Here is a 25,112-nt window from a genome sequence, read left to right as displayed (position 1 = left end):
AATATGTAGAATTTGGTAAAGTATATAAAAACATTCAGTTTGTGAAGAATTACTATATGAGAACTGCCATTAATTGTATTTGATAGATTATATATTATATATATTGGAGATAAATTTTGAATTGTCTAGACTATTATAAAGAATAGAAACTTATGATATTGGTACTAGGAGCGGCTCTGATTGCAGAGAAAGAATATGTCAGGAAAATGTGGTTTTCTAGTTTCTAAAAATTATTTCAGCCCTTCGTCACAACTTATTTTTCCTTATGAAGGATTATACATACTAAACCAAGAGAAAGTTGTGATGGTAAGTTCCTGTGAGCAACTTTGCTAATAACCACTCTGCAGTGACACCTTCAGAAGTGGCATATGATGTTCTTCACAAACTTTTGTTTGGGGTACATATGTTCAGAGTAAGAATATATAGTATTTAGAATTACATTATTATAAAAGTCTCTTAATAAATTCATTATCAACCTGCTCATGAAACCTATTTTATTTATCTATTTTTTAAAGATAGAAGTTTGTATTTTATGTGTATTTTTTGATTTTTTAAAGGAAACAATTGAATGCCAAATTAAAGCATACTCATGAAAATTTAACATTATTCCCATATTAGTATCAGAAATGTTAATCGTTTCTGTTAGTATGCCTGAAAAGTAGTAACCATTTCCACCTGCAAAAACATAAATGTGTGTTTATATAAACATCTAAAGACATAGGTCTGTGGCTAAAATGCTTGCTGAGCAAGTGTGAGGACAGATTATATGAGCACCCACAAATAACAAGCGGGCATGGCAGTGGAATTTCAGTGTCCAAAAGACAAAGAAAAGAGATCTCTGGGGCAAACTGGTTATCAGATTGCCAGATTAGGCATATTGATGATCTTTAGGTTCCATTAGGAGGTTCGACTTCAGTGAATGGAGATAGTGATTGTGAATGACACTTTGCACCAACCTCACACCTCCACACACAGATGCACATATATATGCCCACACAATGTAAATGTACACACATGTATGCATACCACATAAAATTCAAATTATATATATATATAATTTATAACATATATTATGTCCTTGTAGGTAAGTAGCATCTTCAAGACCGTATAAAAGGCTGTACTACACATACAGACTAAAGTCTAACCCAAGAGAAATTTCATAATGGTGATGGAAACAAATTACTAATAGAGAAAGAACAATAATAAAGATAGTAACAGATAGTAAGCAGGATAAAATAAAACCTTGTTACTAGAAAAGCACCTTCTATTTCCCTTTTCAAGAACATTTTATAATTTATGTCATAACCAGAAATGTTATATGACATAATTAGCAGTAATTGAATATTTAACATATTCATTTAAAACTGTAGATGTTCCTAAAAGAATATGATGGAGAGTGAAGTATGTCCTAAGAATGAAGACAACACAAACTAGAGATTTCTCCAAACACATTTCTTTGATTTACAAGAGACCTGGATGTTCTGCTTTCTGCAATTGCTATTTGGTTTACTTCTTACCCCGTAGTCTCCAAAGCCTTTGTATTTCTGCACACTTAAGCTATTTGCCTGATAACTATAAAACATTCAATGTCTGGTTCACAGCACAGCTGTTTCAGTGCCTGGTATGCTTTATTTCAAGGTTTTGCAATTTACTTCCCATTTGAGGCATCATGCCTGAACTGCAGACCCACCAACTACATTGAGCATGCACATCACAGAGAGGCTATTTTCCTAGGAAAGCCTGGCTCCAAATGTTTATTTCTGTCTGGCATTACAAAAAAACCTTCCACAATGGCTACATATCCTTCCTACACAACTCAGCTCTTGTCTATGATTGATGCATAATAGATACTATTGTAGCTGCTTCAGATGTTCTTGTTTCTCTTTGTTAGCCTCTATCACACCATGGCTGGAACGACAATGAGAAAGCTGCAGCTTTAGAGGCGCTTTGATCTACTTCAGCATCAAGAGGCAGACACCAAAACAAAGAAATAGGATGAGCAGAGGTCTCAGAAAACCAGCCTTGTGTCTGCTCACTCCCCCGCAGAGGATGATACCACCATGGAGCTAAGTGTAGAATAAACATAGACAGACAAGTTCGTGTAAGGGAGGGTTCAGTGGTCAGTGTGCTGCTTTGAATCATATCAAAGCACTCAGTGTATGTATGGAAGTTGAAAATAGAGCAAAGTTGACGAAAATTAAAAGCACAGCTTTCTTTCATTGGAATTAAATGCTCTCATGGTCACTGAAAGGACAAGAGTAGTTTCTTTCTGTCTTTCGGATCCAAGGCATCATTAAAAATGAAGTTATCTTTGAAAGAACAAAATAGTAAGAACAAAGTAACAATGATATTTTTTTCTCATTAAAACTAATACATAGAAATTTCTTTTTGCCAGGACTGCCTTAGCTCTTTACATTGTCTGTAGACGTTTGATGGTATGTTTGAAAGATGATACCCTGGGAGTGATTTAAAAATGCAAGTGTATTACTTTGCTGCCAGAATAAGTAGTGATAGGTGGGGGAATTCATCTTGCTGTTTTCTGCTTAAACTGAAGGACACCTAATCTTCCAGTCTGATGGAGCTTACATAGGGATGTAGAATGATATCCACACAACCCTTTAATATATTAATATTAGTTTGAGTTAGCATTTGTATCCTCAGAGAACTTACATCATGAAAAGATGAGTTAATTGTTTTGATAATTAACAATGTACATAAAAGTCTTGCATTTTGCAATGATATCAGATATTTTGTAATGGCAATAGATCTTCACTAATTTGTGAAAACTTTAAGAAAGAATAATAATACCCTTTAATCAAATTTTTTTACATATTTTAATCAATTATTATATTGTTTCAAGAGGTGTTTTTGAAGTCTAAAATGTGTATCATTCACCTTTTGCAACGTTCAATTGTTATTTCATCGGTGAAAACCTTAAAAGAGAATTTCTTTCCTCTTATGTGCTGTTTTATACTATTTTATAAATCTCTATAGTTTCAAAACTCTATACTACGTCACTGTTTTTCATTATACTTTAAAGCAATTCAAAATATATGTAAAAAATGTTTCCATGATTTTAGACCTTTCTTTATGTATTAGAGAGTTCCTAATTTCAGTTTTATACCAAAGCCCTCCCTCTGTCTGCAGGACCTCCCTAATAAACGTGCCTCTATAGGCAGGAGATTTTCAGGACTTCTGCTTGAGAGAGTCTTTATTTTATATATATTTTAAACAAATAACTCCACAAAGATACAACTCCAAGTTATTATGAGTTACAGAGTTTGTAGTGAGTTGGAAAGGAACATTATCTTTGCTCCTCGACTGGTCTAGGAGTATTGTCTTTGCTTCTCAACTGGTCTAGGAGTATTGTCTTTGCTTCTCAACTGGTCTAGGAGTATTTTCTTTGTTCCTCGACTGGTCTAGAAGTATTGTCTTTGCTACCTGACTGATCTAGGAGTATTGCCTTTGTTCCTCAACTGGTCTAGGAGTATTGTCTTTGTTCCTCAACTGGTCTAGGAGTATTATCTTTGTTCCTCAACGGGTCTAGGAGTATTATCTTTGCTACTTGACTGATCTAGGAATATTGTCTTTGTTCCTCGACTGGTCTAGGAGAATTGTCTTTGCTCCTCGACTGGTCTAGGAGTATTGTCTTTGCTACTTGACTGATCTAGGAGTATCATCTTTGCTACTCAACTGGTCTAGGAGTATTATCTTTGCTACTTGACTGGTCTAGGAGTATTGTCTTTGCTACTTGACAGGTCTAGGAGTATTGTCCTTGCTCCTCGACTGGTCTAGGAGTATTATCTTTGCTACTTGACTGGTCTAGGAGTATTGTCTTTGCTACTTGACTGGTCTAGGAGTATTATCTTTGCTCCTCAACGGGTCTAGGAGTATTGTCTTTGCTACTTGACTGATCTAGGAATATTGTCTTTGTTCCTCAACTGGTCTAGGAGTATCATCTTTGCTACTCGACTGGTTTAGGAGTATTGTCTTTGCTACTTGACTGGTCTAGGAGTATTGTCTTTGCTCCTCAACTGGTCTAGGAGTATTGTCTTTGCTCCTCGACTGGTCTGGGAGTATTATCTTTGCTAGTTGACTAGTCTAGGAGTATTGTCTTTGCTACTTGACTGGTCTAGGAGTATCATCTTTGCTACTCGACTGGTCTAGGAATATTATCTTTGCTAGTTGACTGGTCTAGGAGTATTGCCTTTGCTCCTCGACTGCTCTAACTTCAGGTGTGCTTATCCCCTCTCTCTGCTCACAGACAATGCTCGCGTCTTCCTCTCTGCAGAAATACCCAGTCTGATTAAACTGCTAGATCTCACACCCCTTCTACAAAGATACTCATGTGGCTGACAACTCAATGTCTTGGTCAATTGATAGGAAAGTTTTTGGGGTTCTTCTCATGACAGACTTATTCTCCTTGCTCTTGTGTTTGATAATTTGCTGTTGTCGGTGGTGAATAATGATATCATGTAAGAAAAAAAAACTGGCATTAATGATATTTATAATCAAAAATGGATCTTTACTGTTGCCATGATTTCAACATGTGGGATTAAGATATTGATACCAGCACAGAAAGCAGTACTAAGGCACCATTTAAAAAAGAAAAAAAGAGTAACACTCAATCTTGACTGTTGAGTGAAGAAGAATCAGTTTTCTTCAGGAATAGGCACCCTTAATATGCTATGGGATCCCAAATTTGATCAACCCTAAACACATGTCCACATAAGTACACGAAATGAGCTCACTAGGTTTGTGTGTGTGTGTGTGTGTGTGTGTGTGTGTGTGTGTCTATCAATAATAGTCAAGAAGAGGTGAGAACTTCAAGCAGAAGGAGGAAGGAGCTCTGGAAGTGGAGGGGGTTAAAATTACTTAACTACAGCACTCTTCCATAAAGATCAAAATAATAAAAACTATTTTGCAAAATAAATGAAAGTTGACAGTCTACTGACAAGGAAACAGGCCCCAAATAGTCTTCCCAATGAGTGAGGAACCTGAAGCAGCCTAAGCTAAGGCAGTCTTAATGGAAGCAGTCACCTGCTTTTACCTGGTGCTTCGACTGTTACTGGTTGCAGCAGATGGTCCTCAGCATTTGTTCCCACCTTCACATTAAGTATGTCAACTTTTGTGTCCCCCTTGGTATAAGACTGCGTGAGTGTGTTCGTACTTTCCTGGCTCAGAGTTCTTTAGCTACTTGGGTGGAAATCCTTAATAGGCAAGATGCCCTTCAGACGCTGGTCTCTGACAGCTGTTATTTTTCTTCAGAGCCTGACAGTACCAGGCAAACAATAGGCACAGAGAAGCAGCAAGAAGTGGAACCTTCAACTGGTAGTGACCCTAGGTTCATCTGAGTATAGGGACTTTGCCTTACAAATGTCATAGTCCCTATGTGGGCCTCGGCTATGAAGACACTTGGCCATTTCCAGCAGCCACTGCTAGCTCTAGCATTTGAGATTTTTGATGTCTTGACAGGAATTCTGGCAACCAAGGCCTGCCAGTTGTCTCACTGTTTCCGTTTGGCCTTTATAGCTCTCTACTTATCTCTTCTACTTCACCTCCCCTCCTTCTTCTGTCCCTAGCCATTGTAGGGGCTGTTGAGCTGCTTCTGTAGCTTCCTAAATTTTGATGGATTGTAGCTATTTGCTTGACTAATGACAGCCATTCGTTTAGGATCAATCACTGTCATTGTGGTTTGTGTTTTACATCAATCAGGACTTGTCTGTAGGTGGAGTTTTTTGTTGGGACTGATGATCAGCTCTGTCCTGCCAGCCGCTCCCAAATAGCCACACAGAGATTTAATAATAATTATACATGCTCAGTTCAGAGCTTAGGCTTGTTTCTAGCTAGCTAGCTCTTACAACTTAAATTAATCATTTCTTTTAATCTATGTGCTGCTCCGAGACTCACTTACCTCACCTACATACTTCTTATCCTGTTCACTCTGCATCTAACGCTGTCTCATCTGACTCAGCCCTTCTCTCTGACCCGAAAATCCTGCCTACCCACTGGCCAGTCAGCTCTTTATTGACCGATGAGAGTAATACATATTTATAGTGTGCGAAGATTGTTCCATAGCACTTGCGTCCCGTCACAGTAGTCCCTCCGACAGAGGTAGTGCCTCTAACCAAGGTGGAAATAGATTGTTGAGTCTTGTGACTGCAAAAAGCTGGTTGTAAACAATTTCAAGCAGTCCTCTGAATCCATCCTCTAGTGGAGATTCCCCCACTTTACTCTTACCTGCCTGTATTAGTCAGGGTTCGCTAGAGAAACAGAACTCATAGAAAGAATATGTAGATTAGAATGATCAATAAGCTGTGGTTCAGCTAGTCCAACAATGCCTTCCTACCAGTGAAAGGTTCAAGAACCCAGTGTTCAGTCAACAAGGTTGAATGTCTCTGCTGGTCTTCAGTTTACACCAGAATCCTAAAGAAATAGACTCTAATACCAGTGAAGGAATGGACTTGGCTAGTGAGGGTAAGAACAGGCAGGCAACGACAGCAAGCTTCCTCTTCCATGTCCTTTCTAGAGACTGAGAGCGGAAGGTGAGGCCCAAATCAGAGCAAAGTCATCTTAGTCAAAAGATCTGGATTAAAGGTGTACCTTCACAGTCAAAGATCCGAGTTAGAAGTGGATCTTCTGACTTCAGATGATTTAGAAAAAAATCAATAAAAATTTTAAGAAAAATTCCTTATAGGGATACCAAATCATTTGGGTTTTAATTAATTCCAGATAGATTCATGTTGACAACTATCACATCATCTATCTAGGTTACCCACCAATGTTGCAGAAAGTATAGTGATTTGTAAATTTTTCTTATTGTTATTCTGTTATTACGAAGGCTTTATCAAACTGTCACCACACAGGGACACAGAAACTAGGGTGACTTGAATCCATGTTTCTAGGTCACAGTCACTAATATTTGGATTCAGAATAAACTTAATCTTACCCCCCGATCCCATCCACTCCCCCAAAAAAAAGAAACAGTCCTAGCTGGGACTATGTCTACAGAGGCAGGACAATTGCTATGATATTTAGAATGTTGAAGACAGTACATGCAGGAGTGAAGGTGATCCAGCAGGCTCTTGACATTGGTTTTGGTTCATGTAGCAAAGAAAACACAAGAGAGCCCTACAGCTAATTAAGGAGTCAAGTTATGCCATTCCCAATTCTTTATTCATTGGAGAATAAATCAGAAGTGCTTATAGACTTGAAAAACTTACATATCTAACAATAATTTAAACAAATCAACAAAGTTTTATGTCAGTCTAGTACATAGAGAGAGGAGGGTCCCCCTGCTCTTTCTCATGAACAGTGGTAGGGAGTTTTATGTCTTGTTCTGACTCTCAGGGCTGTGATTAATGATTTGTGCTTAAAGAGGATGGTTTCCTAACCCCATTCTAGCATTTCCTGATCATTTCTGAAGCTTCATTTGAGATCCTTGATGAGAGCTTTGTGATTTTTTCCGAGGATCAGAGGTATTAACTTCTATCCTGTTGTAAACTTAATCTAAACTTTTAAAACCTCAATGCAAAGCTATAAGATTTTTATTATTTTTACTTGTATATTTATATTTATATGTGTGTGTGTGTGTCTGTGTGTGTGTGTGTGTGTGTCTGTGTGTGTTTCTACATGTGGGTATGTGGCCATGAAGTCTGGAATCCTCCTGGAGCTGGAATTACATGCAATTGTGAGCTACTAACCGTGGGTGCTGGGAACAGAACTTGGTCTTCCACAACAGCAAAATACATACTCTTAACTACTGAGCTCTCCCATCAGCCCACAAATATCAAAGATTTAAATCCTAACACTTCAGAATTCCACTGTGTCTAAATTCAGGGCCTTTACAGAGGTGATTAAATTAATATGAGGTTATTTAGAAGGGGCTCCAATTCAATCTGTCCCACAGAAGGGATACCACGTGGCAACAATCTCAGCCAGGGAGGCAGAACTCAAAAGAAAGCAAACTTCAACAGACTTTAGTCTTGGACTTCCAGCATGTATAACATGAAAGAAGAAATCGCTGTGATTTATGCCACCCATTGAGCATAACAGTCTTTCTTCCTCAGAAACAGGTTTTGCTTTTATCTTGAGACGCAGGAGGCTCACTTTTCTAAGGCAGTTGAGTTGTATGCTTCACCTTCCCTAGAAGATAAGGATTTTTCAGATAGACACATGGCTGGAGAATCTTCTTGCCACCCTGACGTGAAGATTTGTGTGTTACAGTATAGATGAGTCCAGGATAATGGAAAGGCACCAATAATTCCCCCTCAGTGATAGAAAATAACCAAAATAACCACCACAGAAATTCCACAAGGCAGGATGATGTACACTTTTAATCCAACACTCATTAGGTAGAGGTAAGAGGATCTCTGTGGGCTTGAAGCCTGCTTGGGCTCCATAGCAAGTTCTAAGCCAAAGACAACCCTGTCTCAAAACAAAGCATGCAACAAATCCCCTTTGCTCTCAACCTACAGACTTCCTCATGAATACTAGATGGAGGTTGAGGAAGAGTCACTGAGTCACGACCAAACTTCACCCTATGCTCAGAAATTGAAAACTGTTGTATTAGTTCAGGGATCTAACAAATAACTCAAAAAGTTTTTTAAAAAAGTCATTTTAAAAGGAGGTTGAGCATCTCTATAATAACGTCTCTGCAGAAGACATTCAAATGGTGAATAAACACAAGAAGACACTCTTGACATAATTATTCAGCAGAAAATGCAAACAAAAGCTACTACTTCTTATAAATTATATTGATTAGAATAAGAAAAGTCCCCAAAATACTAAATGTTATTTAGAATATCAAGAATTAAAAATCCTCTCACACATTACTGAGGATAACATAAAACACTATAACTGCTTTGGAAAATGCTGTCAGTTACTCAAGATACTAAATATGAACTTATTAGATAACTTGGGGATTCTACTTCTAGCTCTATACCCTAGAGAATGAGAACACACAGACACACAGAAATAAGATCAGAAGTAATGCTCAAAGCAATTTAGTGAAGGACAATGTATCTTAATAACAAACATGGAAGGTAGCCTGCATTTCCCACAAACCCAGAAGAGTTATTTTAGCAAGAATGTTACATGACCACATAGTTTTTATTATACTTATTTTACAAAAAGGAACTCGGTTTGTAAAGGAATAAATGGTTTGGGAAAGGGGAGCACTGGAGTCAACAGGACCAGTGTCATGGGTTTCATACTGACTGGTCATTATTTGTATTTAGATAGAAATTAAGTGTGTGTGTGTGTTAAAAGATTTTAAGATCTCTTGACAATTTATTGTCTGTAGTAATCTAGATTTTAATGTCTAGAACACATTAAAGAAAATGAAACTGTAAAACAAGTCTCAGTTTAAAACCTTGACACTTATGTTAGTATCACTGAACTTTCCAGAACAAGAAAACAGCTCTATGAATTATTTTATCTGCAGGACATCTCTGATGCACTTCTAAGGGCTTCTATCACCTTTCAAATTGGAAAAAGATTTCTAAGAAGGAGACACAGCACCAAATCTACCAAGCAAATTAGGTATTAAATATGTTACTCAATTAAAGAATTTGAACATTTTGGTGATAATGTTTTATCTTTTGTGCAAGTCTATATTGAAAGTCTAATGCTGACACACATGAAGGCAACCAAATTATAAAATGTTACTATTGTCTCTAAAAAATTACCCTTACAAAAAATCTAGCACACCTTATAAATTTTATGCTAACATTGTAAAGTTCAAGGCAAAGCCAAAGTTATGCCTTGGATTTTTCTCTTGCTTACCGTTTTATTCCTGCAGTATTCCATTTTTCCACAGGGCTAAGAGATAAATATGCACGCTTCACAAGGTTGGCTGCAGCACATAAGCAACATTTTGTTACCAAGACCTTGGAGCATTTCTTAAAAACTTATTCCCGTGTCGACTGTTACCTATCATCCATCATATGGACTGTCAGTTTCACCATCTGTGAAATGGAATTTGTTTTTTATGACTGTTCATGGTGTCACTTACCAGTTTTCTCCCTTTTCTGATGCTGTAAAGTTGCTTTCTCTTCGGGCTGGTTCCACTTCTCTCACCTAGTCCATGAAGCAATTCCTCCTGCTACAGGATGGTTGGAACTGGAGTCTGTTCAGGCACAGAACAGCAGCAGCAACCCATGGAAAATTGCAGCAATAGATTTGAGATTCATCTAAAAGGTGTAATTATACATTAAATGACCCAGTTTATGCTGAACTTCTGCAGCACACAGCTATAATTAATCAAGATGGCTAAGTGTAAAAATATTAAGTGCTAGGCTAAGCCTCTTCAGCCTTTTTCCCTTCCACAAAACCAGAAAACAAATATCATGGAATTATTGAAAAAGTGTATAAAAAGGTTCAAGAGACAGAACATTTTGAATCATTATGTTTTAAGGAAATTTTTGGAAACTAGAGGCTGTTGGTCAAATTGTTTCCACAGAAAAGAAAACAATGAGTATGACGCTCATCTCTCTTTTAATTCATTTTTTAAAATACAAATAACCCTTCAAAAAATTGGCTCCTGGAACCACAAGATAAATCAGTGAATGGATGAAGGTGACTCCAGCCACACCTGGCACCCAGAGTTGCTGCAGACTCAGTGCTGGGTACAGGAGAATATAGTGTATATGTTGTTAAAATTCCTTCCTAGGGGGAGACATAAGTGACTTCTACAATTCCTCCTAAATTCCCACTGAAAACCTGAGGCACGATTCCACAGAAGTCCACACGGGTGAACCAGATTCAGTTTGTTGGACTTTGACAGAGCATAAATAAGGTGTTATTTACAAGAGTGTAGGTGCTTCCCCTCAGAGGGCTGCACAGGAAGGTCTTTACCCAGCAGGGTTGATGGTTTTCCACAACCTTGTGGAAAGTCCCTTCCCCTAGTTTTCCCCAGCCTCTATACTCTAGCCCCTCCCCAAGGTCTTGTGCACTGGGTACCTTACAAATAACAGGTGGTGCACAGCAGCTGTATCCTCGGGTGAGGGTTCATTGACAATTCTTTCCCCTTTATGAGGGAATGTAGGCTGACAAGCCCAACTGGGGTGATCGTTTGCAAGCAGGCACAACTGAACTCCCTGAAGTGGCAACTGTTTGTCTCAGAGGATAGTAAGCATGTCTAACAATCTCCCTCTCCTGGTGTATTTTACTTCTGACCATCAGAACTAGGATTGGCCATCAAAACTCAGATTGCATGCTTCCCTGGCAGACACTTTACTAACTGAGTCATTTTTCTCGGTCCTTGAAATGGTTTTATATATATACTGCTTTATCTATGATTTTAAAAATAAAACGCAGAGAAAACATTTTACTGGGTTCAAGAGAAGTAGATAAGAGGAATGAAGTAGAGAAGTGGGCAAGAAACTTTGGGAAATTTCAGCTTGGTCATTCCTTCATGAAAAGCTAACTGATTGAACATGTTTCTGCTACACTAGGGCTTACACAGTTGGAAGAAAATTACATATGCAAAAGGATCCAGAAAAAACAGTACGCTTTCCAAGATTAAATGCATCTCAGTCTAAGCATAGATAGATTCCAAAATTTAGCACTATACTCGACGAATTCTAGGTCCTAAACTGAAAAGAAGTTTCATTCATCAAACTTCCACAGGTCACCCACTGTCTTACCAGGCCTGGCCTCGTGTCTGTAAAAAAATGAAAAATACTGAAGGATAAGCAAAACATAAAACTCTAATTCATTACTGTGAATAAATTATGAACAGAACAGAGAGAAACAGACACTAGCTGCTTAGCCTGGAGGAGGCAGAAACGTAGGGCAGCAGGCAGCCTCACTGGGAAGTGGCATTTGACACATGAATAGCTGTCTCTAGGTGGGATGGGAAGAAGTGGGAGTTTTAAGGTCACTTATCACCATTTGGAAGTGTTTAATATCACATCAAACACATTTACAATGTGCCTGGCCCTGATATTGAAGTTTACTTTATAGTTCATGAAAAATGCTATTAACTAAGCTACATTTGACAAGATGCTAGACTGCGACATTTTATGGATATGGGATTAAATATTTATCAATTTGATTTCATGGATTTTTCATCCAGTTAATGCAATGTTGTAGCATTCAGGTTTCGGTCACTCTGACAAAATACCTTAGATAGCTAGCCTAAAGGAAAGACAGGGTTGTTTGGGCTCACTGTTGTGTTCGCTCCAATCCATGGTTGGCTGGCCTGTGGTGAGACAGCATTTGACGGCAGACCTGGCTGGCAGAGGAAGTTCATTCCTCATGTGGTGGGGACGTAAAAGTGAAGGACAGGAAGGGGACAGGGTAGCTAGAGCCACTTCTGGAGCGAACCCACAATAACCCTACTTCCTCTCGTGAGAGTTCACTATCTAAGTGAACCAAATAGTACCACACGCTGACCCCCAAGACTTTGGGGACATAACCAACTGGGAAAAGTGCATTTTCTCCTATGCTCTCATGTTTTCTTAGACTTCTGGAAAACTGAATCTCCAACCACAATTTCTGTGGTATCCACAGGAAAATGTCTGGTGGGAAGGCATTCTAGCCACAGGATTCGACTTAAGCACAGACTCTGGAATGGTCTATATTTTAACAGGACAGGATCCTAGTCCCAGTAGGCTAAGTAGCTTATACAAACAGAAATGTATTTCCCTCAGTCCAGGAGACTGGTAAGTCCACAATGCAGACACGGGCAGATCCGCTTCACTGGTGACCGTCCTCTTGCTCCGTCCGTACACAGTGGGGCACTGAAGATGTTTGTTCTCTAGCCTCAGAGGTTCTACCCTTGTGAAGAAACAGCTCCCAAACTCCACCTCCTAGCACCATCACATTGAGGTTTATTGAATCTCACTGCGTGGGTTTGGGAAGAGCAGAAATACTCAGTTTTGTAGCAGTCGCTTTTACTTTGCTGTGGACAGACTCCCCAGCAGAAACAACCTAAGGAAAAAAAGATTTGTCTTGGCTCATGTATCCAGGAGGTGTTAGTTGACCATGGTGGTGAAGACTTGGCAAAAATAGTTCAGTTCATGCTAGAAGAAGTATCTTTGAGGCTGTTGTCTGGTGAATAGGAAGCAGAGAGACTGTGACAGGAAGTAGGAGCCCAGTATGGCCCTTGAAGGCCTTCCTTCATTGAACTACTACCAGTGAGGCCCCATGATTTGAAAGTTCTATTGTCTCCCAAATAGCATCCATACCTGGTGACGAAGCATTCCTAATGCAAATCTGTGGCAATCTAGATTCAAAAGAAAACAACTGTGTACCATAAGTAATAAAATAGTTGATTAACCTTTTATAAACATACACATTTTCATATTTGAATGACATTCTCTCTACCCTGTAGTCAAGTCAGCAAAAAGTTTGCATGATGGGCCACTCTGAGACTCTATTTGCCTCTGAGCCTTTAATTATAGGTAAATCCCTGTTGCCTTCAGTTTTGTTTTCTTGTTCATAACATAAAGAATGAACTGCAGTGCTATAAATGTGATGACTTTGAGGTTTCACATGGAGGACTCTCTAGAGGTGCCATGCATTATGGCAGCTGCAATAACCCAGGGCTTTTATCTGGTATTTTCCTTTGAATCCAAGAACAGAAAATGTTCTTAAAATGTTTTATTACCAAGCCAATGTTAGGACAAGAAAAGATGGGAGAGACCCTTTTCTTCTTTGCTTTTGGAATTCATCAAATGATGCATCTGTCTTCAGTACCCAACACTTGAGAGTGTTTGATTTTCTTTGTGAAACGTCAGAGGCAAAAATCACACCTTGGTTGGTGTGGTGCATCACACATACTCAGACCAGACTGTGAGGATCATGCAAATGACCTTCCTGCAAGTATGGAGTTTCCTAGGTATTTGGGTTTAGAAAAGAGGGCTGGTGGGGAGTGGAGTGGACAGATGGCTCAGCAGTTAAGAGCACTTGTTGCTCTTGCAGAGGTCTGGGGTTTAGACTCTCAGGACCTACATGGTGCCCACAAATATTTGTAGTAACTCCAGCTCCAGGGAACCTAAGAGCTTCTTCTGACTCTTCAGGCACCAGGCATGAATGTGATACACATGCATCAATGTAGGTAATCCTTCAAACACATAAAATAAAATAAATATTTTATAAAATAGTTTTAAAAGATTGTGGATGGCCCAAACATGAAAGTAAGTAATTAAAAAAAAAACACAAGAGAAGCAGACAATTTTAAATGCCAAATAAGATAAATATTAAATCTGAAAAAGTAATGATTGAAAATAATGTTTTTTGATTTCCAGTAGCAGCAATGTTTGCCACCACCGAGCTTTCATAGTTCCACATTAACAGCCCTCAAAAAGAGTAATAACTACCATGCTTTCCTGTTTTGATATGGCTGTTCCTATAAAGAACTTGATTCGTTCATTGTGCTTTTTAAATACTTATTTAGATATTTGTTACGAAGTAAAAACTATGTTTTTCAAATACTAGAATGAGAAATTGTTATCTCTGTTCATGTGATGTGGGAGTTCCCACTGTGTGCTGTAATTACCATTAAAAGAAACTGCCTTGGCCTATTGAAAGGACAGAACTGATGTAGGCAGGGAGGACTGGACTGAATGCTGGGAGAAAGAGGGACAGAGTGAGAGGGACGCAATGGAGCCTCTGGAGATACCAGCCATGACTTTGTGGTGAGAAACAAATTAATAGAAATGGGTTAAATTCACATGTAAGAGTTAGAAATAAATAAATAAAAAGCTAGAGCTAATGGGACAAGCAGTTTAATTAATTAATTAATTAAATTAATATAGTTTCTGTATGGTTATTTTGGTTCTGGGTGGCTGGGATGAACAAGCAGCCTCTTTCTCCATTCATGAAGTCTGAACAGCCAGCAAGTCTCTATTCCTCCCAAACATCTGTTCACCCTGCCTTACCCACATCTTACACTCTCTCAAAGAACCATCACCACTGATATGATAAAGATTTGTGTTAAAAATTTCTAAGAGCATTTGAAATTCTTATCCTAATAGACACAGAGAATTGTACCTCTCACCCTTTATCAGAGATACTTCTTTTTGTATCAGAAAGAGAGATCATTACAGAAAGTCACAATTGGTCAAAATGAAGAGATCAACTGATCATGTGTTGCTGATCCACAATGAATACATATACAATACAACTTCTATGTCTAAGGATCAGGGAACATCTTAGAAGAGACAAAGAAAAGTAAGAATTAGACATTTTTCTAAAAAAGAAGGAGGAGGAGAAGAAGAAGGACACCAACTAAATATGTAGATCTGGGTTGTATGATTAAAATACATTGTACAAAAGAATTAATAAAAATATTGTTTATTCTTTAATTAGGGTTAAAATTAAAATAAATGTTCAATGTTTACATTAAATAATTGGGTTATAAAGGTTGGAACTCAGCATCATTTGTAGGAGACTGGAAGACACTTTTGAAATTGATAGAGATAAATTAGAGAAGCAGAATTCTCGAGAAGCAGGACACAGAGATTAAGTGGGTTTGTGCCCCAGTCTTCCTCTCTCTAAGCCTCTTCTCTGAGAAGCTATGATTCCAGGTTTCTGTGTGACTGTCACGGCTGCTGTTTGTACAATGAACATCAAAAGGATGTGCACAAAATTGGAAACATGCTTCAGGAAATTCATAGCACCCTAAAATTTTCTCACAGAAATGTGTGAATTTTATCCTTACCTGTTATTCTGAAAATGAGGAAATGGCACCTATAGACACTTAAGGCCTCCAATCTGCTAGTTCTCTTTTTAGGGATAAATAAATATTTTGAAATAGTTGTGTAATAAATTTGATCACTTTTACAAATTAGGAATAATCAATAAAATTTAGCTAAAATGATATTATACATATATTAAATGAAAGAAATACTTTTATATCAGGACAGAGTCAAATTCATAAATCAAAGTAAAATATTTCTGTATTTCTTTAGGATAGATTGCATACAAATTGAAACACCATCAGGAAGATTTATTTATTGATTTGTGTTATTGATTGAGCTTCTCTTGTGTTCGAAGCCAAGAGTAATCAAATTTCTTGTCACAAAGCACTTAGAGATCTCCTTCTCCTCAAACGCCATAACCACAACAGCACTTGACACAGTGCATCTCCCCGCTATTTTGAAATTATTCACTGAAGCGCTTCTGCATGTGATTGGGGTGATTTCAAGAATTTGTGTAGCAATAGCCTCAGAGGCACATTGACTCAAGCACGTTGTATAAAATTGGAAAATGTGGCCCGCATAGAGGCCTTCAGTACCCCAGTTTTCAGAGCAGTAATGAATCCATCCCTTGTGTAATGGTCTGTCCTGTCACTTGGGTATCCTGTCTCTTTAAGAAACAAGTCTTGCCCACTCCCCCGCTTCCACTGGGGCAAGTATTCTTCCAGCCTGTAAGCACTATTTCTCTGTACCTCTTCTAAAGAGGGGGCTGCTCTCTCTCTCTCTTTCCCACCTCTTTCCTCTCTCTCTCTCTCTCTCTCTCTCTCTCTCTCTCTCTCTCTCCCCCCCTTCCTTTCCATCCCTCTCCCCCCCCATCCCTCTTCCCCTTCCCTTCCATAACCCACTAAATAAACTATCTCCAAACTCTCTATGCCTGGTGCATCTATCCATCTCTCACCCTCTGAGGCTGCCATGGCTTCGCTGCAGCCTCTGATTACTCTCCACAGCAGCAGTGGTCTGCCGAGATCTCCCACCCGCCACTGTCCCACTTGGGACACCTACTGTTTTTTAAATCATAACACCTTGGGTCTCTGTGTTTTGCTACATTGCTGTGTATCTAGGGGAAAGAGTTTTCATTCCCATGACTTTGGTGCCTTTCTTAATCAGGGTTTCTATTACTACAACAAACTACCATGACAAAAATACAAGTTGGAGAGGAAAGGGTTTATTTGGCTTACACTTCCATATTACTGTTCGTCATCAAAGGTTAGGACAGGAACTCAAACAGGTCAGGAACGTTGAAGCAAGAGCTGATGCAGAAGCCGCAGAGGGGCGCTACTTACTGACTTGCTCAATATGGCTTACTCAGCCTGCTATGGTATTGAAGCCAGAACCACTAACCCAGGGTTAACACCACCCTCAATGGGTTGGGTCCTCCTCCATCAATCACTAATTAAGAATATACCCTACAGGCTTACAGCCTGATCTTATGAAGGTGTTTTCTTAATTGAGGTTCCCTCCTCTCAGATGACTAGAGCTGTGTCAAGTTGACATAAAACTGTCCCCCACAGTGCCTCTAGATGATATGTAATGGATTCTTTCTTGTAGTTTCTATTAAAAAACATCCATCCCACTATATATTTCAGAAAACACTGACTTGCAGATTTTGATGGCGAGGTATCAGCACCAGTGTGTGCAAGCTTCCTCTAAGAGTTGGCTTTGCTAATGGTATTTGGCAACCGTCTGGCCATGTGCTTGATACCATACCATCAGCCCCAGCAACAAAACATGTTGAGAGAAAAGTGGGAGAAACTGAGAGAACTGAATTCATTTATAGTTTAAGGAAAAAGATACATTTTAGCATATACATTCCTTTCTACCCTTCTAAGAAACTACAAAAAAATCTGTATATACTTAGATAATCAAAGTGCATACAAAAATGTATGCACCTTTGGTCCTAGGGCTCATTAGATATAAATGATCTTGATGAAGTTATGAGTGCAAGATTGAATGATAGGAATGGTAGTGACCTAAAGAACATGACAGAAAGAGCTACTGTTCAGATTCTCTATCTATCTATCTATCTATCTATCTATCTATCTATCTATCTATCTATCTATCTATCTATCTCCCTCTCTCCCACTCTCCCTCTTCTTCCCAACCCCTCACCCTTTCTGCTTTTTTCCCCACCCAGCCCCTCCCTTTCTCCATACCAGGAATACAAAACAGAAAAGGAGCTGCCACCTATAAGCTGTTAGGAGGAAATAGTAGCTGTTAAAGCCCCTGAATCTATGAGTTTTTCTTACGGCAATCTTTGCTAATGGCAATACACACAGCTGTAACCCCAAATCAGTCACATACCAAAGAACTTGGAAGCATGGGCCTATATGCAGAGCACAAGAGGCAGGGGATCCTGCCAAAGAAGAGCTCACAGCTGTACAATAAGCACATTTATATGAACATGCATTTTTAAAGAACAAAATATTGTATTTTAAATATGCGTAGGACACCTGACATTTAAAACCAAAAAGGGAGTTCACAGAATGATGCTGGTCTATGACCAGGCTCTCTACCTCACTTTTGTCTTTCACCCTTTACCTGATCCTAAGTATAGTAGAAGTATATAATAAAGGAGAATATTGTGCCCTAAGTGTTTAAAGTGAAAAGGAAAAAAGAAAAGAATACCACCCTGGATGTTGGAATGTAAGGCATTAGAGTCAAGGGGGGAGGCCTTTTGTCCTGTGACAGGATGTGAGTCAGGGTAATTACAGCCGGCCATCAGCCATCGGGTCTCCAGCTAGGAAAGCAGGAAGAGATAAGAAAAACAGGAAGCCCCTGGACAACCCCCTCCTTGGTTTTTAGGTGAAAGGTCAAGAATTTGCCACTCAGCGCGCATTCTTAGCCTTATTTGAATTGACCAATGGAATGAATCCCCGTAACCACGCTTTTCGCTTCTGTACCCACGCTTTTGCTTTCCTATAAGAACCCCTCACTCCAACCTGGGGGCGTGCAAGTCTTCCGAGAGACCTTGTCACCCCAGGTACCTGTGTATTCGAATAAACCTCTTGCTGTTTGCATCCGTAAGTGTGGTTTCGTCTGATTCGTGGGTCCGGGGTCTCTCTCAAAAGGAAGACATCCCTCGGGGGTCTTTCAAAAGTAAATAGCCCAAGTTTCCACAGTTTGCCACAAGCTTCAGTGAAAATCAAAGTTCATTAAATTTAGGTGCTTAGACTTTCTCCCTTAAAAAGAACTTTTACTTCCATAAATCCTTAACTCCAAGTCTTCGGTAGAAGCTGAACCATGGAAGCAAGAGCTGAGTAGATAATGAGATTGGAACTCAAATTCCAAAGCTTCCAATGGAGAGCCTGAGGCTCCTGCTGTGACCTTGGAGGATTACCTTAGTCTGGCAACTGTTGTTAATACTCTTTATCCTTGTGAGGGTTAGTTGCTTTAAATTGCATGATGGGGGTTTACTACACTTAGCTTCACCTGTGTTATCTGCTATGTCTCCCTCATCCTGGGAACCTCACATGAACAGGGCTCAAAACCCCATCCACAGAACCTTAAAATATCTGGACCCAAAACCTCACAGGATATTCATCTCCCTTCAAACGCCTGGTGGAATGCCCACTTTTTCCATCTCACCAAGTATGGCTGAGATTGCCCCAGTGCTAATGGGACACTTTGCCATCCTGGAAGGGTCAGTGGTGAAAGTCTGTCCAGATGACAATCCTCGTTTCCAACAAGAATTAGCATCCCCCAAACAAGTTTGGACTTCATGAATTTATTTATGACCTGTCCATCTTTCTTAGGGCCAAGTTTTCACATCTTTGAGCTTTTCTCTTAGTTGTATAGAAGTAGCAATACACTCAGGATTGTCGCTACGATGCGTTCAAACTTACTGAATGATCAATATGAAACCCTTGTTACATGTATTAATTCAATATTCTTCACGATTTTGAGGCACATTCTTATTCCTATGTTACTATTAATGATTTAATGACTTTGAAGCAATTAGAGTTGAACAATTTTTCCTTAAATCACAGCTTACAAGCACTATGGAGGCAAGATTCAAACCCAGTCCGCCTTTAGAAGTTGTATAAATTAGGGTGGCTTGGAGTCTCTCACAATGTGTATTCAAAAGTAATAATAACAAATGGAACATTCTGCTGATTATTCCTCAATAAGTTTAATAGGTTGTGTTGAACTAATTACTAAATCATCCATCCTTCTTCATGGGAGCTACAAAAGCAGTCTATAGTAACATTAGGGATCTCCATTGTTAAGTAAAACTATGTCTTCTAGCCTTTGTGAGATACGTAAATATTCATATTGTACTAAAATCAGAATATAGTTCAAAGTGTAACTCAAGGTTTAGTATATTCCTTCATGTTCGACCTTACCAAAGAAAACGCAACCCCATCCTTTCCGACAAACAGAAAACTTGATATTTAATTGTTGGGGAAAATAATGTTGGCTTTCTCATCTTAGAAATTTGAAATTTAAAATATTATGAAAATGTATGGCCTACTGATTTTTAGGGAAGTGTTTATCTTTGCTGCTTGCTTTTCTGAATAAGTTAAGATACAGGAAATGTTTTAACTCTCATTTGCTGTGTGGTTACAGTAGCCAAGCATTCCAATTACTTCCTTAAGATCTATTACTGTGCATTCCGAAGACTTGTTCTTTTAGGGACACTTTTAAGCTCTCCTATTTTTCTCTTGTGACATGTCCTAAAACTTTCAGAGTTAACTTTATTGCTACATTTGTGAAATACAGGGACGATCATTTCTCCCATCTTGGTAAATACCACATAAAATCAAATGTACATAATTATACTACCAATACCTAGCTAATTACTGTTTGGAAAACAATATACTGAAAAAAATTTCTAGAAATTAAGAATTTACTAATTTAATTATTTAAAATCTAGAAAATACCTGTTCCTGCAAACACTTGCTTACTTTAAAGATGATGTGCAACACACAGCACAATCATTTCTCTTCTCCGAGAACTGCAGGTTATTGTGAATGACTGCAATAACACAACAGCCGTGTTCTCCTAGCAGAACTCCTCCTTTCTGACTTATGTTCATCTTAGTTTATGCAACTATTGAATGAATACCTGTTACCTTTAATAAATGCCAAAGGTGCAAAAATGAGTGTAAAAACCCATATCACAATATCACATCAAGCTGTGAAACCTTCCCAACATCCCAGACACATCACCAGGGCTTCTTTGTTATTTACCCTTCTTTCTATTAAGGGTAGCTATTATCTGACTCCTACATCAAATGTCAGTTAGGCAAATTTGCTATAAATTGAATGGTGAGTGTTATCCTATATTTTGTTCTATGTTCAAAACATTCTTAGAAAATACATTAATTCAAGCAGCACATTTTATTATTATAAAGTATTGACTATATAATATGAAAAAAATTTTTGTCAGTTCTGTTCATGTACATGTCCGTCTTTATCTAATTTATAGCTATATTAGAATGTTGTTTTAGTCATCTTTAGACATGCCTTTAGGTAAACGTGAATCTCCATTATTGTAAGTATGCATATGAGATTAGAAGTATTTGCTCAACTTTAAAGAAATTACAGGAGTTACCTTAAAAATCTTACATAACATTTACAAAAAAAAATCTCATTGTTCACATCCCTTCCCCAGTTACACTCAGAGCTACAAAGAGGAGCAAAGACAGACTTTTGCTGCATGGATTACTATTTTTAATTTTAAAAATCATCTGCTATCAAGTAAGAAGGAAGAGAGGATAGACCTTGTGTGAACAACAGTGGTCTCTACCTTCTCACAGGAAACAACATATAGTCACCTACTGACTCACATAAAATTCTGTGGTAATTCCAGAAGGGAGAGTCATTCTGAATGGATTATACATAGGAATAACATTGTTCCTAAGAATACACACTATTTACAATCCCTTTATGGGGACCTTGTTTGCAACAATTTAAAGTCTTAACATTTTGATTTTTCTTTAAACTTCTGGAAATCACTTCCCCTATCCAAGTATCATTATGGTCATGAGATTCAGAATTAGTTGTATTTCAGATCCATTCCTCCAGAGATGTTGTCCTTGCCTTTAACTGCTTGATTATCCTTTTGAACTGAGAAATGTTAAAAATTAACATTTTTTAAAACTGGATATTTAATTAATACTTGTTAGCTTCTGAATTTGGTACCATTCTTTTTTACTACAGATGTCAATTTTTGTAAGAAAACTGTGAACGTTTCTTTTCAGCCCAGTATGACTTTATTAAATGATTCAGTCTTTTTTCCTACTTCTTTAATTCTGCCCCAGGCAGTCAAAGCTCCTGCATAGCATGAAACCAGATGTGGTCATCATATAGATACTGCTTTTTTTGGTATGTGAGTTAATAAAAATGAAAAATTGAGACTTCATCAATTTGCAGGAATAAACCCAGCAGAAATTATAGGACCTTTTAATAATAATAAAATTGACAAATTTTGGGAAGAAAACAAATTCTGGCAGAGAACTTGTAGTAAATTTTTGGGAGAGATTAACAATAATCCCCAAAGAAAAATAATTCAATTTATAAAGACAAATAACTGAATCCTTCCTCATATTGTATGTGACACTCCATAATTGGAGTCACTACATTCTTTACTGATGCAAATATTAAGAAAGGCAGGTCACAAATCAGAAAATTTAAGTTAAGTGGATCAAAGCCCTTATGATTCTGTCTAAAAGTCAGAATTAAATACTTTTCTTGTGGTGCTAAGGAATTTTAAAGAACCTCTCAACATAGTTACCAATTCACAAAGAACCAATAGAGTTGTTTTGCATATTGAAACCACTGAATTTATACTAGATAATACAGAATTGACATTATTATTTATTTAGTTACAAGATACAATCAGGAATAGAAATCATACCACGTACATAACAGACAACCAATCCCATATGGGTCTGCCAGGGTCTATAGCACAAGGTAATGCAGAAATCAATCAATTATTGATTGAGAATGCACTGAAAGCCTCAGATTTCATAAATAGCATCATGTCAATAGCAAAGGTTTTTGAGAAAAAGACTTTTCCATCATGTGGCAACAAGTCCAAGAAATTAAAAGGAAATATTCTACTTGTTTTTTATACAACCAAATACCATTACCTGCAAGAAGAAACCTAAAGGGAACTTAAAGGAATTAAATTTGCCAAATGGATTTGTTCCATTTGTACAATTGTGAAAACTAAAATATGTACACCACACCACTGATACCTATTCAGGTTTTCAATGAGAAATTTCTTTGAGTTCAGAAAAGCCAGATTCAGTAATGACACATTTGCTGGAAGTTATGGTCCTAATGGGTATACCTGTACAAATAAAAAATGCTCTAGAATAATCTGCTAAGAAAATGAAACACTTTTTTGCTTATTGTAATATAAAGCATATTATAGTTATTCTACACAATCCTACATGACAGGCAGTTATAGAAAGATCAAATCAAACTCTAAAAGATATGTTAAACACACAGAAGATAGAAAATACCTCCAGAAATATATTTCATAAAGTTTCACTAACTTTGAATTTTCTAAATATAAATGGGAAAGGAACAACAGCTATGAAGAGACATTAAGTAGAAGAAAAAAACTACAGAATTAAATCAGTCAATATACTTTCAAGATATACTGACTTCAGAGTGGACACCAAGATATGTGTTACATTGGGGAAGGGGTTTTGTTTTTGTTTCTATAAGAGAAGAAGAGCTATGAATACCATGATAACTGATGAAGATTCCATTTGAACTAGTGTCATCTCTTAATTATAAGAGATAATAGTTCATCAAACAGCATGGACATTAAACTAACTTGTAAAACTTAGAAATGTTTTCCATTTAGTCAGATATAATTTGCCAAAAGAGAATCTCCCCCAAAATTAGATTTGGGGAAGGGTTTTGTTTCTGTCTTTTCAGGAGAATAAAGGCATTCATATTTAGAATCTAAAGACCACTCTACAAATGAGACATCTGAAGAAAAAAAATCACCCAGAAAAATATTCCCAAGAAAGAGAATAAATTGGCCTATTGGTATATCACATTTACAATAGAATAAAATTGCATGAATTCTCCCAAATATTTGTTTCTGCTATTCTCTACAGACATATAATGCAAATCACCATGTAAGTCCCAGTAGAGTTAAAGATTAAAGCAGGTTTTAAAGTTAGAATGTGACTATCTTCTTCTCTAAACCCAAGCATGCTTATTAAAGTGAACTCCAAAATCTCCAAGTCAGAAGAGCATCCTGATATGGGACAGAAAGAAAACAAATATTTAAGAACTATTTTATTGCTATTAATCTTATAAACCTTTGATTTTAAATTGACTTTTAACAACTTTTAAGTTATAAAAAATTGTAAGATTAATATATACATATATGTATATGTAGATATATATGTGTGTCATACATACACATATATACACATATATACATATATATAGATATCAAACCTTTAGTCATGATATTAATGGTCATATAGAATACTAACAGTCTACAAAAAGATTTCATCTACCTTCATATACATGATTTCGGATTTGAGACTCTATCAGTTTTCTGCCATGAACCAAGAGCATGCCAGTTGGAGGAAGGGTTGCTTGTTGGTTTCTGGCCACTTCCAAAAAAAGTTCACACAGAAACTGTATTAATTAAAGCACTGCTTGGACCATTAGCTCTAACTTGTTATTGGCTAGCTCTTACATAGTAATTTAACCCATTTCTATGAATCTGTGTATCGTCACATGGCAGTGGCTTGCTGGCAAAGTTTCAGCATGATTGACTCTGGCTGTGGCTCCAAGGCATCTCTCTCTTTGCCCTCTTCCTCCCAGCATTCAGCCCACTCTTCCCTGCCTACCTAAGTTCTACCTTATCAAGCCAGGGCAGTTTCTTTTTTCATTAACCAATAAAAGCAACACATAGATAGAAGGACCTCCCACACCATTCCCCTTTTCTGTTTAAACAAAAAAGAAAGTTTTAACTTAAACATAGTAAAATTACATATAACAAAACAGTTATCAAGCAGAAATTACAGTTATAGTATTTATATCTACTTTATTTTTATCATAACTAAGGAAAGCTATATTTATAGCTTTCTATTTTTTAACTATATCAAAGGCTCCAGAAGAATATATTACCTAAGTGAACAGGAAGTACATTGTAAGCAACTTCCAAAACTCTAGAATTGAGACACATCTCACTGCCTGGACAGTCACTCAATGTTCTTTTGTATCACTGGGGCATCCATCTTCAGCCAACAGACCCATAATATCCAGCAGATTTTTTTTTTATGAAGTGGGAGATTTTAAAGACAGTTCAGTCATTTTCTTCTGTATCCTGCAGAATATCTTACAGACTCTTTCATGAAGTAAGAACCTCGAAGAATCATCTCACCTTTAAACAAGTTTAACAGTGATTTTTCTGCAGGTTCTG

The 25,112-nt window shown here is 37.6% G+C and overlaps 1 long non-coding RNA gene across 1 annotated transcript in view; it reads right to left on the bottom strand.

Annotated features, from left to right (window-relative positions):
• The window catches only part of LOC125417486 (uncharacterized), a 47,153-nt gene that overhangs the window by 2,299 nt on the left and 19,742 nt on the right, over positions 1 to 25,112 (bottom strand). The window contains exon 2 of the long non-coding RNA XR_015005025.2: positions 10,016 to 10,193. This is a non-coding gene — a long non-coding RNA (uncharacterized LOC125417486). The remainder of the gene's footprint in view (positions 1 to 10,015; positions 10,194 to 25,112) is intronic.

Source organism: Myodes glareolus, chromosome 14 (genome assembly GCF_982192425.1).
Source record: "Myodes glareolus chromosome 14, mMyoGla1.1, whole genome shotgun sequence".
Classification (NCBI taxonomy): domain Eukaryota; kingdom Metazoa; phylum Chordata; class Mammalia; order Rodentia; family Cricetidae; genus Myodes; species Myodes glareolus.
This window is presented reverse-complemented; position numbering and strand designations above follow the sequence as displayed.